A 15,366-nucleotide genomic window follows, 5' to 3' on the forward strand; every position below is an offset into this window, starting at 1 on the left:
AATTAGAGGACTATGATGCACAAAGTGAAGTTATCCTGGAAAGGTTTAAGGAAAAAGGATATGCAGTAGATTTACTAGAAAGACAGAGAGAGGAAGTCAGAGAAAGTACAGATACTAAAGAAAATAAATTAGCAACTATGAAAACTAACAATCTGGAAAATAATCAATACAAATATGCATTCTTAACAACATATTCCTCAGCTTGTCCAGAGATTAAAAAAATAATACGAAAAAATTGGAACATCTTGAAAAACGACCCTGTTATTGGTGATTTAGTCCCAAAAAAAAAAAACATTTATCTTTAAAAGGGCACCCATTTTAAGGAATAAAATCGTAAATAGCTGCATGAAAAAACAAACAAAGACCACCAGAGAGACTGACCGCTTTACGTGGTGTGGCTTCTGTATTGGCTGCAAGAATAGGAATAAGGAAACCAAAAGAATTCTGAATGAAAATAAACTTGTGTCTGTAGCGAATAAAAAGGAGTTGAAAATTAAAGGTAACATGTCTTGTGAAACCACAGGTGTGATCTATGTCCTAGAGTGCCCCTGCGGTTTACAATATGTAGGGAGAACCTTACGAAAACTGAAAACCAGAGTAAGTGAACATATTGGTAATATTAAGAGAGGATTAGAGACACATAGTGTCTCTGCACATTTTAAAAGCTTCCACCCAAAAAATCCTTTTGGTCTGAAATTCATGGCTGTGGAACGGGTTGTGAAACATTGGAGGGGTGGTGACTAGAGTTGAGTGAACACCTGGATGTTCGGGTTCGAGAAGTTCGGCCGAACTTCCAGGAAATGTTCGGGTTCGGGATCCGAACCCGACCCGAACTTCGTCCCGAACCCGAACCCCATTGAAGTCAATGGGGACCCGAACCTTTCGGCACTAAAAAGGCTGTAAAACAGCCCAGGAAAGAGCTAGAGGGCTGCAAAAGGCAGCAACATGTAGGTAAATCCCCTGCAAACAAATGTGGATAGGGAAATGAATTAAAATAAAAAATAAAAAATTAATTAATATCAATTGGACAGAGGTCCCATTGCAGAGAATCTGGCTTCACATCAGCAGAGAATCAGTCTCTTCATGCCATAGCAGAGAATCTGGCTTCATGTCAGCAGAGAATCAGTCTCTTCATGCCATAGCAGAGAATCTGGCTTCATGTCAGCAGAGAATCTGGCTTCATGTCAGCAGAGAATCAGTCTTCATGTCATAGCAGAGAATCAGGCTTCACGTCACCCACCACTGGAACAGGCCACTGTCACATATTTAGGCCCCGGCACCCAGACAGAGGAGAGAGGTCCCGTAACAGAGAATCTGGCTTCATGTCAGCACAGAATCAGGCTTCACGTCACCCACCCCTGGAACAGGCCACTGTCACATATTTAGGCCCAGGCAGAGGAGAGAGGTCCCGTAACAGAGAATCTGGCTTCATGTCAGCACAGAATCAGTCTTCATGTCATAGCAGAGAATCAGGCTTCACGTCACCCACCACTGGAAGAGGCCACTGTCACACATTTAGGCCCTGGCACCCAGACAGAGGAGAGAGGTCCCGTAACAGAGATTCAGGCTTCATGTCAGCAGAGAATCAGTCTTCATGTCATAGCAGAGAATCAGGCTTCACGTTACCCACCACTGGAACAGGCCACTGTCACATATTTAGGCCCAGGCAGAGGAGAGAGGTCCCATAACAGAGAATCTGGCTTCATGTCAGCACAGAATCAGTCTTCATGTTATAGCAGAGAATCAGGCTTCACGTCACCCACCACTGGAAGAGGCCACTGTCACACATTTAGGCCCTGGCACCCAGACAGAGGAGAGAGGTCCCGTAACAGAGATTCAGGCTTCATGTCAGCAGAGAATCAGTCTTCATGTCATAGCAGAGAATTGAGGATTTTACTAAGTCATGACGTAAAGTCATGATTTTATGAAAGACACGGAGGCTCATATTTGCTTAACTCTTTCTTTACTGTACATATAGCAGCAAAGATAACTGAAGAAAAAAACATCAGTGTAACCATGGCAATAACTCCACCCCCATAGCCCCTATATAAGGCGCATCACCACATGGACACTTCCTCTTTCTTTGTGGACTTCAACTGACGAGAACCTTGAACTTGGAACGGTCAACAAACAGCCCGAACTTCGACTGCGAACAACAACAGTGGATTGCAGCAAGGTGAACACCTGGAAGCAGCTGACAGAGGGCGATCAACCTGAAGAGAAAATAAGACATCATGGTAATATGGATACTAACAATCCGAGTGTGGACAAACCATACCCGGACTCATTCCCTGCGAAAACAATAAGGCATTCAATAAATAAATAAATACAAATAAATAACATTCCAAAAAGGTCACGAGACCCCACAGACCAGATGGGTGGGCATAAAACAATGGGTGGGAAATACTCGCCTCCGTGTCTTTCATAAAATCATGACTTTACGTCATGACTTAGTAAAATCCTCAATTTTATATCAAGACACGGAGGCTCATATTTGCTAGTTTAAAGCTGAGCAATCACCGAGGAAAAAACGTGAGGAACAGGCCTAAAATAGAATTCCCGAAAGGTAGCTACTCGGGACCAATCCGCCAAACGCAATACATCCTCCAAACGAGCACCAGCCACAGACATAGAGGTAGCCGCTGCCCCGCGCACCGAATGCGCGGTAAAGATGGACGTGTCGATACCAGATAGGGATAGGATCCATTTAACCCAACGGGACAGCGTGACGCTCGAAACCGGCGCAAAGGGACAGCGGAAGGAAATGAAAAGCTGAGGATCATTCCCAGTGCGAGAAGCCAGTGTGCGAGCCTCATACTCCCGGAGACAAGCCACCGGACATAACTGCAGAGAGGAAGGGAAAGACGGATAAGCAACGGACTTAATACCCGTCTTAGTGCGCCGAGAGATATTAAACAAAACTCCGAGATATTAAACAAAACGGCGTAAAATAGCGAGCATCAATATCCAGAGCCTGGACGTCAGAGACACGCTTACATGAAATCAAACACAAAAGGGTCACTAACTTGGCCGAGAGCTGTCGGAGAGACAACATAGAGTTGGAAGGCCAACCCTCTAAAAACCTGAGAACTGTCGCCACGTCCCAAGTGGAAGAGAAGCGAGGTCGTGGAGGCCGCGCTAAACGACAACCACGCAACAACCTGCACACTAAAGTATGTTGGCCGGCGGGAACACAGTCAAAACCCGAATGCCTGGAAGAAATAGCAGACCGGTACACATTAAGAGTGCGGTAAGCCTTCCCCGCTTCAAACAGAGATGTGAGGAACTGAAGAATGTCCGTTACAGGGGCAAGTACGGGATCCAAGTCCCGAGAGTCGCACCAACGACTCCAGACGTCCCATGCAGCGTGATAGGCTCGTCTAGTGCCTGGGGCCCATGCAGACTCCAACAGGCGTCTAGTTGCCGCCGAAAAGCTGGAGGGATCCCAGGAACCCCCGAAATTCGACAAGCGAGAAGATGGAGCGATCCGTCCAGAAGTAGAGGGTGTGGACGACCGTAAGGGTCGAGCAGGAGGAGTGTGAAAGATGTCAAGAGCCGAGGTTCCTCCGAAAGAAGGCAAAGAAGCTGGGGAAACCAAGACTGCGTTCTCCAGTAAGGAACTATCAAAACCAACTGGGCCTGCTGGCGACACACCTGAGCGAGCACTCGCGGGATGAGTGCGAACGGAGGGAAAGCGTAAAGTAGAGACCCGCCCCAGGGCTGGAGGAAAGCATCCACCGCTTCGGCCTCTGGGTCCGGACGCCAACTGAAGAACCTGGGGAGTTGAGTGTTCAAACGTGACGTGAATAAATCGATGGACAACGGGCCCCAGAGAGATACAATATCCCGGAAAATCCTTGAATCCAACTTCCAGTCGCTGGAATCTGAAAGACAACGAGAACTCCAGTCGGTCAACGTGTTGTGTAACCCAGGTAGGTACTCGGCCACCACTGACAGTCCTCTGGACAGGCAAAACTCCCAAAAATCTTTGGCTAGAGAAGACAGGACCCTGGAACGCGTCCCTCCCAGGCAGTTCACATAACGGACAGCCGAGACATTGTCCATCCGTAAACGAACACACGCCCGAGCCGAACCGTGGGCAAAGCTGCGGATCGCAAAAGATCCCGCTAAGAGCTCGAGAGCGTTGATATGTAGATGTGATTCGTCCGGGGACCATGCTCCTCCCGTGGACACCCCCTGACAATGGGCCCCCCATCCCCTGAGGCTGGCATCCGACTCGATGACAAGGTCGGGACTGGGGCCGAAAATGGCTCGGCCATTCCACACAGATAAATTGTGGATCCACCACACCAGTTCGTGTCTGGTCTCCGTGTCTAAGACCAGAGTGTCCGAGAACGAAGCCCCCGCCCTGAGGTGAACAATTTTGAGCCTCTGAAGGGCTCGGTAGTGGAGGGGGGCAGGGAAAATCGCCTGTATGGAAGAAGTTAGAAGTCCTATCAGGCGAGCCAGCTGACGGAGAGACACCTGCGGGAGGGAAAGAGAATGGCGGATCTCTTTGCGGATCGCCTTGACCTTGGACGCAGGCAAACTGAGCGTCTGACTCCCAGAATCTATGGTGAAACCTAGGAACTCTGTGGAAGTGGCCGGCAAGAGGCAAGACTTCTCCAGGTTGAGAATGAACCCTAAGCCCTGAAGAAGGTCTTGGGTCAACTTCAGGTGACCAAGTAAAAGGGGCGGATCCTGAGCCATAATCAGGATGTCGTCCAAATAAATGATCAGACGAATTCACCTCCCTCTGAGCCAGGCCACCGCCGGTTTCATGAGTTTCGTAAAACACCATGGGGCGGACGACAGACCAAATGGAAGGCAGGTAAAACGCCAGATGTGGTCCCTCCAAAGGAACTGGAGAAGACCCCGGGATGCAGGTGCCACTGGGACTGTGAGGTATGCATCTTTTAGATCTAATTTGACGAACCAGTCTCCTGGTTGAAGCATATCCCTTAACAGATGGATGCCCTCCATCTTGAAATGTCTGTAACGAACGAAGACATTCAGGTTTTTGAGGTTTATGACCGGACGAAATTGGCCACCTTTTTTCTGCACCAGGAAGATGCTGCTCAGTATTCCCGTGTGAGGATCGGGGGATAACTCTATTGCCTCCTTCCGGAAGAGGGATGAAAGTTCTGTATCTAAGAGTGTCTGCATCTGGTTCGAACAAGAAACCCTCGGGATGGGAGGAAGGTTTCTCGGGGCGGACACCAACTCGATGGTAAATCCCTGGACTGTGGAGAGGACCCACTGGTCTGAGGTGATCCTTGACCACGCACGGGAAAAGAAGCGGAGTCTTCCCCCAACCTGCTGTGAAATCGGATAAGACACACAGAGATGACTTACCATATGGGCGTCTGGATCCTGGAGCGCCTCGGAATCCTCTGGAGCGGAAGGAACCTCCGCGAGACGGGAAGAAGGTTGGCTGGTACTCGGGGTCCTGAAGGGACTGGCGATAATGAAAGGAGCCTCTGCCCGTGCCTCTGGGCTTAAAATTGGAGCGGCCGGACAGTCGGCCCCTGAGACTGCCGGCCCTGGAAGAAAAACGAGGCTGGAAAACTCGGCGCATAGAGCTCTGCGCCTTATCAAGGGCCGTAAAGGCCCCAACATATTTCCCTAATTCCTTAATAAAGGGATCTCCAAAAGGGAGGCCCTGCGCCTCCTTGCCAGACTCAGATAAAGACAGATTAGCTAACTTGGGCTCTATCTTCATCAAGATGGCCTTTCTTCTCTCGATGGCAATGGAGGTGTTAACATTGCCCACTAAACATATGGCCCTTTGGGCCCAGCCGCTGAGATCCTCTGGGTCGACCTGCGTGCCAGCTACCCTAGCGGCCTCGGCTAAATCGAAGATTTTTGCCAGTGGGCCGGTCACATCAAGCAGTTTATCTTGGCAAGCCTTGAGCGCAGAATCAAGCCCCTTGCGTGGGTTGAAACTGGTTTTAGCCAAGAATTGGACCACTTTAGGATCCACGGTAGGAGTTTCACATATCCTGTTAGGGATTAGTGGACGGGGGCATTCCGCGCGCAACTTGCTGCGAGCCTCCTTGGACAGAGGCGTGCGGATCCTAGCCTCAAGATATTGAGTCACATGGGTGGCAGGAAGCCACTCAGAGGACCGTGGATGGTGTAATTGGTCAGGATTAAACAGAGGATCCCCCATGGGGTCTATGATTGCGTCCTTGACGTCTTCAAGCGGCTCAGCAATGACACCCGTTGTCAGAGACGGGTCATCTAGGGCAGTGTCAACTGCAATATCAACTAACTCATCCCCCGAGTGAGTGGACCAATTCTCACCTGCCTCCTCAACAGACTCTGCGTCTGAATCAGATACCGGATCCGGTAGTGCCCGGGCGGTTTTCCATGATCGCACCCTTTCTGTCGGGCCCGGGTTAGCTCTCTTGCGCGACTTATTCGCGCAGTCAATGGATGGACCAGAGCCATCATTCAAGAGTGTTCTGGAGGCAGGAGGGGGCATATCAGAAACGGGTTGTGCCCTAAGGGCCTGTGAAATCGACTGCGTCAGAGAAGCTGACATGGTCCCCATTGCAGCGACAATCGCATCAGAAATAGACTGCTGCAAATGTGAGGCTTGCACTACAGGAGTAGGGGTCTCATTAACCCTGTGAGGAGTGGTGGGGGCTACCTGAATAGTATGTCTGTCCTGGGTAGAAAGGGCCGGAGAAGCTGGTACAGAGGACATGATGGACTTGAATCTGAAGGAGTGAGTCACCCCAACAGACAACAGGGAAAAGCAGAAGGGAGAACAAAACAGTATTAAATGTAATAAATGTGCGGCGCAGGAGAGGCACAGTAGATACCGAGCAGGGAAATACCGAGAGTAAACGTGCGGTGCTGAAAGGATGCAGCAAGTACCGGTAGCAGGAACGCACTGAAGGAAAGCCCGGGAAGCGGAGGGGGAGTGGAAACCACAAGTCTCCACCTCCCAGGAGTGAGGGCCAATGAGCGGACGCCAAAATGATGACGTCCGCAAATCCCGTGAGATCTCGGCGCCAAGGATCCACCAAAGTAAAGATGGCGCCCGAGAATCTCGCACCTCGCGAGATTACGATCGTGCGCAGCCCGGGAAGAAACGGCAAGAAAGGTAAGGACCTGAGATGTGTGGGGGGGAAGATATGGCCGAACGCCGCACAGTATGGAGAAGGAGACCCAAGCGGCAAGAATAAACGTCCGATCCGAAATAAAAATAATAACAAATAAGGAGCGATAGCCACCTAACAGGGGAAGAAAAAGAGAGGAGGGAAAGAGAATCCCACAGAGAAGTGTGAGAGAAAATGGGCAGACAAATGAGCCCAAACTAGTAAACGGTGAACCCTACCTTTATAAAGGGTTAAAGCTAAAATATACTAGGTAATGAAACCATACAGATTAACATTCAGCACAGAGCAAACAATAATCATGTACTTATCTTGTGAAGCAGCAAAGAAAGAGGAAGTGTCCATGTGGTGATGCGCCTTATATAGGGGCTATGGGGGTGGAGTTATTGCCATGGTTACACTGATGTTTTTTTCTTCAGTTATCTTTGCTGCTATATGTACAGTAAAGAAAGAGTTAAGCAAATATGAGCCTCCGTGTCTTGATATAAAATCAGGCTTCACGTCACCCACCATTGGAACAGGCCACTGTCACATATTTAGGCCCAGGCACCCAGGCAGAGGAGAGAGGTCCCGTAACAGAGAATCTGGCTTCATGTCAGCACAGAATCAGTCTTCATGTCATAGCAGAGAATCAGGCTTCACTTCACCCACCACTGGAAGAGGCCACTGTCACATATTTAGGCCCAGGCACCCAGGCAGAGGAGAGAGGTCCCGTAAGAGAGAATCTGGCTTCATGTCAGCACAGAATCAGTCTTCATGTCATAGCAGAGAATCAGGCTTCACGTCACCCACCACTGGAAGAGGCCACTGTCACACATTTATGCCCTGGCACCCAGACAGAGGAGAGAGGTCCCGTAACAGAGATTCAGGCTTCATGTCAGCAGAGAATCAGTCTTCATGTCATAGCAAAGAATCAGGCTTCACGTCACCCACCACTGGAACAGGCCACTGTCACATATTTAGGCCCAGGCACCCAGGCAGAGGAGAGAGGTCTCGTAACAGAGAATCTGGCTTCATGTCAGCACAGAATCAGTCTTCATGTCATAGCAGAGAATCAGGCTTCACGTCACCCATTACTGGAACAGGCCACTGTCACATATTTAGGCCCCGGCACCCAGACAGAGGAGAGAGGTCCCGTAACAGAGAATCTGGCTTCATGTCAGCACAGAATCAGTCTTCATGTCATAGCAGAGAATCAGGCTTCACATCACCCACCACTGGAAGAGGCCACTGTCACACATTTAGGCCCTGGCACCCAGACAGAGGAGAGAGGTCCCGTAACAGAGAATCTGGCTTCATGTCAGCACAGAATCAGTCTTCATGTCATAGCAGAGAATCAGGCTTCACGTCACCCACCACTGGAAGAGGCCACTGTCACACATTTAGGCCCTGGCACCCAGACAGAGGAGAGAGGTCCCGTAACAGAGAATCTGGCTTCATGTCAGCACAGAATCAGTCTTCATGTCATAGCAGAGAACCAGGCTTCACGTCACCCACCACTGGAACAGGACACTGTAACACATTTAGGCCCTGGCACCCAGACAGAGGAGAGAGGTCCCGTAACAGAGATTCAGGCTTCATATCAGCAGAGAATCAGTCTTCATGTCATAGCAGAGAATCAGGCTTCACGTCACCCACCACTGGAACAGGCCACTGTCACATATTTAGGCCCAGGCACCCAGGCAGAGGAGAGAGGTCCCGTAACAGAGAATCTGGCTTCATGTCAGCACAGAATCAGTCTTCATGTTATAGCAGAGAATCAGGCTTCACGTCACCCACCACTGGAAGAGGCCACTGTCACACATTTAGGCCCTGGCACCCAGACAGAGGAGAGAGGTCCCGTAACAGAGATTCAGGCTTCATGTCAGCAGAGAATCAGTCTTCATGTCATAGCAGAGAATCAGGCTTCACGTCACCCACCACAGGAACAGGCCACTGTCACATATTTAGGCCCAGGCACCCAGGCAGAGGAGAGAGCTCCCGTAACAGAGAATCTGGCTTCATGTCAGCACAGAATCAGTCTTCATGTCATAGCAGAGAATCAGGCTTCACGTCACCCACCACTGGAACAGGCCACTGTCACATATTTAGGCCCCGTCACCCAGACAGAGGAGAGAGGTCCCGTAACAGAGAATCTGGCTTCATGTCAGCACAGAATCAGTCTTCATGTCATAGCAGAGAATCAGGCTTCACATCACCCACCACTGGAAGAGGCCACTGTCACACATTTAGGCCCTGGCACCCAGACAGAGGAGAGAGGTCCCGTAACAGAGAATCTGGCTTCATGTCAGCACAGAATCAGTCTTCATGTCATAGCAGAGAATCAGACTTCACGTCACCCACCACTGGAAGAGGCCACTGTCACACATTTAGGCCCTGGCACCCAGACAGAGGAGAGAGGTCCCGTAACAGAGATTCAGGCTTCATATCAGCAGAGAATCAGTCTTCATGTCATAGCAGAGAATCAGGCTTCACGTCACCCACCACTGGAACAGGCCACTGTCACATATTTAGGCCCAGGCACCCAGGCAGAGGAGAGAGGTCCCGTAACAGAGAATCTGGCTTCATGTCAGCACAGAATCAGTCTTCATGTTATAGCAGAGAATCAGGCTTCACGTCACCCACCACTGGAAGAGGCCACTGTCACACATTTAGGCCCTGGCACCCAGACAGAGGAGAGAGCTCCCGTAACAGAGATTCAGGCTTCATGTCAGCAGAGAATCAGTCTTCATGTCATAGCAGAGAATCAGGCTTCACGTCACCCACCACAGGAACAGGCCACTGTCACATATTTAGGCCCAGGCACCCAGGCAGAGGAGAGAGCTCCCGTAACAGAGAATCTGGCTTCATGTCAGCACAGAATCAGTCTTCATGTCATAGCAGAGAATCAGGCTTCACGTCACCCACCACTGGAACAGGCCACTGTCACATATTTAGGCCCCGTCACCCAGACAGAGGAGAGAGGTCCCGTAACAGAGAATCTGGCTTCATGTCAGCACAGAATCAGTCTTCATGTCATAGCAGAGAATCAGGCTTCACGTCACCCACCACTGGAACAGGCCACTGTCACATATTTAGGCCCCAGCACCCAGACAGAGGAGAGAGGTCCCGTAACAGAGAATCTGGCTTCATGTCAGCACAGAATCAGTCTTCATGTCATAGCAGAGAATCAGGCTTCATGTCACCCACCACAGGAACAGGCCACTGTCACATATTTAGGCCCAGGCACCCAGGCAGAGGAGAGAGCTCCCGTAACAGAGAATCTGGCTTCATGTCAGCACAGAATCAGTCTTCATGTCATAGCAGAGAATCAGGCTTCACGTCACCCACCACTGGAACAGGCCACTGTCACATATTTAGGCCCCGTCACCCAGACAGAGGAGAGAGGTCCCGTAACAGAGAATCTGGCTTCATGTCAGCACAGAATCAGTCTTCATGTCATAGCAGAGAATCAGGCTTCACGTCACCCACCACTGGAACAGGCCACTGTCACATATTTAGGCCCCAGCACCCAGACAGAGGAGAGAGGTCCCGTAACAGAGAATCTGGCTTCATGTCAGCACAGAATCAGTCTTCATGTCATAGCAGAGAATCAGGCTTCATGTCACCCACCACTGGAAGAGGCCACTGTCACACATTTAGGCCCTGGCACCCAGACAGAGGAGAGAGGTCCCGTAACAGAGAATCTGGCTTCATGTCAGCACAGAATCAGGCTTCACGTCACCCACCACTGGAACAGGCCACTGTCACATATTTAGGCCCCGGCACCCAGACAGAGGAGAGAGGTACCGTAACAGAGAATCTGGCTTCATGTCAGCACAGAATCAGTCTTCATGTCATAGCAGAGAATCAGGCTTCACATCACCCACCACTGGAAGAGGCCACTGTCACACATTTAGGCCCTGGCACCCAGACAGAGGAGAGAGGTCCCGTAACAGAGAATCTGGCTTCATGTCAGCACAGAATCAGTCTTCATGTCATAGCAGAGAATCAGGCTTCACGTCACCCACCACTGGAACAGGCCACTGTCACATATTTAGGCCCCGGCACCCAGACAGAGGAGAGAGGTCCCGTAACAGAGAATCTGGCTTCATGTCAGCACAGAATCAGTCTTCATGTCATAGCAGAGAATCAGGCTTAACGTCACCCACCACTGGAACAGGCCACTGTAACACATTTAGGCCCTGGCACCCAGACAGAGGAGAGAGGTCCCGTAACAGAGAATCTGGCTTCATGTCAGCACAGAATCAGTCTTCATGTCATAGCAGAGAATCAGGCTTCACGTCACCCACCACTGGAAGAGGCCACTGTCACACATTTAGGCCCTGGCACCCAGACAAAGGAGAGAGGTCCCGTAACAGAGATTCAGGCTTCATATCAGCAGAGAATCAGTCTTCATGTCATAGCAGAGAATCAGGCTTAACGTCACCCACCACTGGAACAGGCCACTGTAACACATTTAGGCCCTGGCACCCAGACAGAGGAGAGAGGTCCCGTAACAGAGAATCTGGCTTCATGTCAGCACAGAATCAGTCTTCATGTCATAGCAGAGAATCAGGCTTCACGTCACCCACCACTGGAAGAGGCCACTGTCACACATTTAGGCCCTGGCACCCAGACAGAGGAGAGAGGTCCCGTAACAGAGATTCAGGCTTCATGTCAGCAGAGAATCAGTCTTCATGTCATAGCAGAGAATCAGGCTTCACGTCACCCACCACTGGAAGAGGCCACTGTCACACATTTATGCCCTGGCACCCAGACAGAGGAGAGAGGTCCCGTAACAGAGATTCAGGCTTCATGTCAGCAGAGAATCAGTCTTCATGTCATAGCAGAGAATCAGGCTTCACGTCACCCACCACAGGAACAGGCCACTGTCACATATTTAGGCCCAGGCACCCAGGCAGAGGAGAGAGCTCCCGTAACAGAGAATCTGGCTTCATGTCAGCACAGAATCAGTCTTCATGTCATAGCAGAGAATCAGGCTTCACGTCACCCACCACTGGAACAGGCCACTGTCACATATTTAGGCCCCGGCACCCAGACAGAGGAGAGAGGTTCCGTAACAGAGAATCTGGCTTCATGTCAGCACAGAATCAGTCTTCATGTCATAGCAGAGAATCAGGCTTCACGTCACCCACCACTGGAAGAGGCCACTGTCACATATTTAGGCCCTGGCACCCAGACAGAGGAGAGAGGTCCCGTAACAGAGAATCTGGCTTCATGTCAGCACAGAATCAGTCTTCATGTCATAGCAGAGAATCAGGCTTCACGTCACCCACCACTGGAACAGGCCACTGTAACACATTTAGGCCCTGGCACCCAGACAGAGGAGAGAGGTCCCGTAACAGAGAATCTGGCTTCATGTCAGCACAGAATCAGTCTTCATGTCATAGCAGAGAATCAGGCTTCACGTCACCCACCACTGGAAGAGGCCACTGTCACATATTTAGGCCCTGGCACCCAGACAGAGGAGAGAGGTCCAGTAACAGAGATTCAGGCTTCATATCAGCAGAGAATCAGTCTTCATGTCATAGCAGAGAATCAGGCTTCACGTCACCCACCACTGGAACAGGCCACTGTCACATATTTAGGCCTCGGCACCCAGACAGAGGAGAGGTTCATTCAACTTTGGGTTGCCCCGCAATATAATGGTAAAATGAAAATAAAAATAGGATTGAATGAGGAAGTGCCCTGGAGTACAATAATATATTGTTAAGGGGAGCTAGTTAATGTCTAATCTGCACAAGGGATGGACAGGTCCTGAGGGATCCATGCCTGGTTCATTTTTATGAATGTCAGCTTGTCCACATTGGCTGTAGACAGGCGGCTGCGTTTGTCTGTAATGACGCCCCCTGCCGTGCTGAATACACGTTCAGACAAAACGCTGGCCGCCGGGCAGGCCAGCACCTCCAAGGCATAAAAGGCTAGCTCTGGCCACGTGGACAATTTGGAGACCCAGAAGTTGAATGGGGCCGAACCATCAGTCAGTACGTGGAGGGGTGTGCACAGGTACTGTTCCACCATGTTATTGAAATGTTGCCTCCTGCTAACACGTTCCGTATCAGGTGGTAGTGCAGTTAGCTGTGGCGTGGTGACAAAACTTTTCCACATCTCTGCCATGCTAACCCTGCCCTCAGAGGAGCTGGCCGTGACACAGCTGCGTTGGCGACCTCTTGCTCCTCCTCTGCCTTCGCTTTGGGCTTCCACTGGTTCCCCTGTGACATTTGGGAATGCTCTCAGTAGCGCGTCTACCAACGTGCGCTTGTACTCGCGCATCTTTCTATCACGCTCCAGTGTAGGAAGTAAGGTGGGCACATTGTCTTTGTACCGGGGATCCAGCAGGGTGGCAACCCAGTAGTCCGCACACGTTAAAATGTGGGCAACTCTGCTGTCGTTGCGCAGGCACTGCAGCATGTAGTCGCTCATGTGTGCCAGGCTGCCCAGAGGTAAGGACTAGCTGTCCTCTGTGGGAGGCGTATCGTCATCGTCCTGTGTTTCCCCCCAGCCATGCACTAGTGATGGGCCCGAGCTGCTTTGGGTGCCACCTCGCTGTGAACATGCTTCATCCTCATCCTCCTCCACCTCCTCCTCATCCTCGTCCTCCTCGTCCTCCAGTAGTGGGTCCTGTCTGGCCACATTTGTACCTGGCCTCTGCTGTTGCAAAAAACCTCCCTCTGAGTCACTTTGAAGAGACTGGCCTGAAAGTGCTAAAAATGACCCCTCTTCCTCCTGGGCCACCTCCTCTTCCATCATCGCCCTAAGTGTTTTCTCAAGGAGACATAGAAGTGGTATTGTAACGCTGATAACGGCGTCATCGCCACTGGCCATGTTGGTGGAGTACTCGAAACAGCGCAACAGGGCACACAGGTCTCGCATGGAGGCCCAGTCATTGGTGGTGAAGTGGTGCTGTTCCGCAGTGCGACTGACCCGTGCGTGCTGCAGCTGAAACTCCACTATGGCCTGCTGCTGCTCGCACAGTCTGTCCAGCATGTGCAAGGTAGAGTTCCACCTGGTGGGCACGTCGCATATGAGGCGGTGACCGGGAAGGCCGAAGTTACGCTGTAGCGCAGACAGGCGAGCAGCGGCAGGGTGTGAACGCCGGAAGCGCGAACAGACGGCCCGCACTTTATGTTTCAAAAGGTGTTTATTGAGTTTAAGCATAGGTAGATATGCAAGTACATAAGTAAATAATAGAATAAAAACAAAATATAAACATTAACAATTCTTGGAGTAATGTATATTACATTGTACGTAATTTTATCATACTATGGTATACAATAGGAGTTTTGACATAAGGAGAATGTATCAAAGTTCAGAGGCGTAATTCTGACAAGCATAGACAATAATATCAAAGAGAAATACTATACTGTAAGTCTGGAGCATGGGAGGAAGCTAGCCATGGTTCCCAAACCTTCTCGAAAGTGGTGAATGTGTCAGCTCGGATAGCTGAGAGTTTCTCAAAAACCATTATTCTATTGATCCTATCAACAACACACTGGTAGGAGAGTGAATCAGTTCGCCATTTGAAGGCTATATGGATTCTCGCCGCCAGTAATATATATTGGGAGAGTTTAAATCTCGCATAGGTCATCCAATGAGGTCTATCTCCCAGTATACATAGAGGTAATGTTAGTGGATAGTTACAATCTAGTACAGAAGAAATCAAACTTGTTATTTTGACCCAAAAGCTTTTAACCACAGGAAAGGACCACCATGTATGAAGCATGGATCCTTCCTCATTACATCCTCTAAAACATAGGGGGGATACCTCAGGGTATATAGCATGAAGTCTCGTTGGCACCATATAAGTTCTATGTAGAACCTTTATGGAAGTTTCCGCCAGGGTAACCTGCCATGAATCTTTCGTGAGAGTTAGTGATCGTTGTGACCATTTAGTAGTCGAGAATTCCTGTTGCAAGTCACTCTCCCAGGCACTCATATAAGCTAGTTTGTGACCTTCAGGGGTAGAGTTCAGGGCTTCATACATTCTAGAGAGTAGACCCTGTCTATATAGTGAAAAATTGATTGAACGCTCAAAGGGGGAAAATTCCACATTACGACTAGGTATCAGATTGGACCTAAAGTAAGAGAAGACCTGATTCATGAGAAGATATTCTCCTACGGGAGGTGAGTATTTCTCTTTAAAATCTGAAATGGATATTAATTTACCTCTAACTAGAAGTTTGTGAAGGGTGCATAATTGATTGGAAGACCACCAATTAAGATTGTTACCTTGGAG

This window comes from Bufo bufo, chromosome 3 (assembly GCF_905171765.1).
Source record: "Bufo bufo chromosome 3, aBufBuf1.1, whole genome shotgun sequence".
Classification (NCBI taxonomy): Eukaryota; Metazoa; Chordata; class Amphibia; order Anura; family Bufonidae; genus Bufo; species Bufo bufo.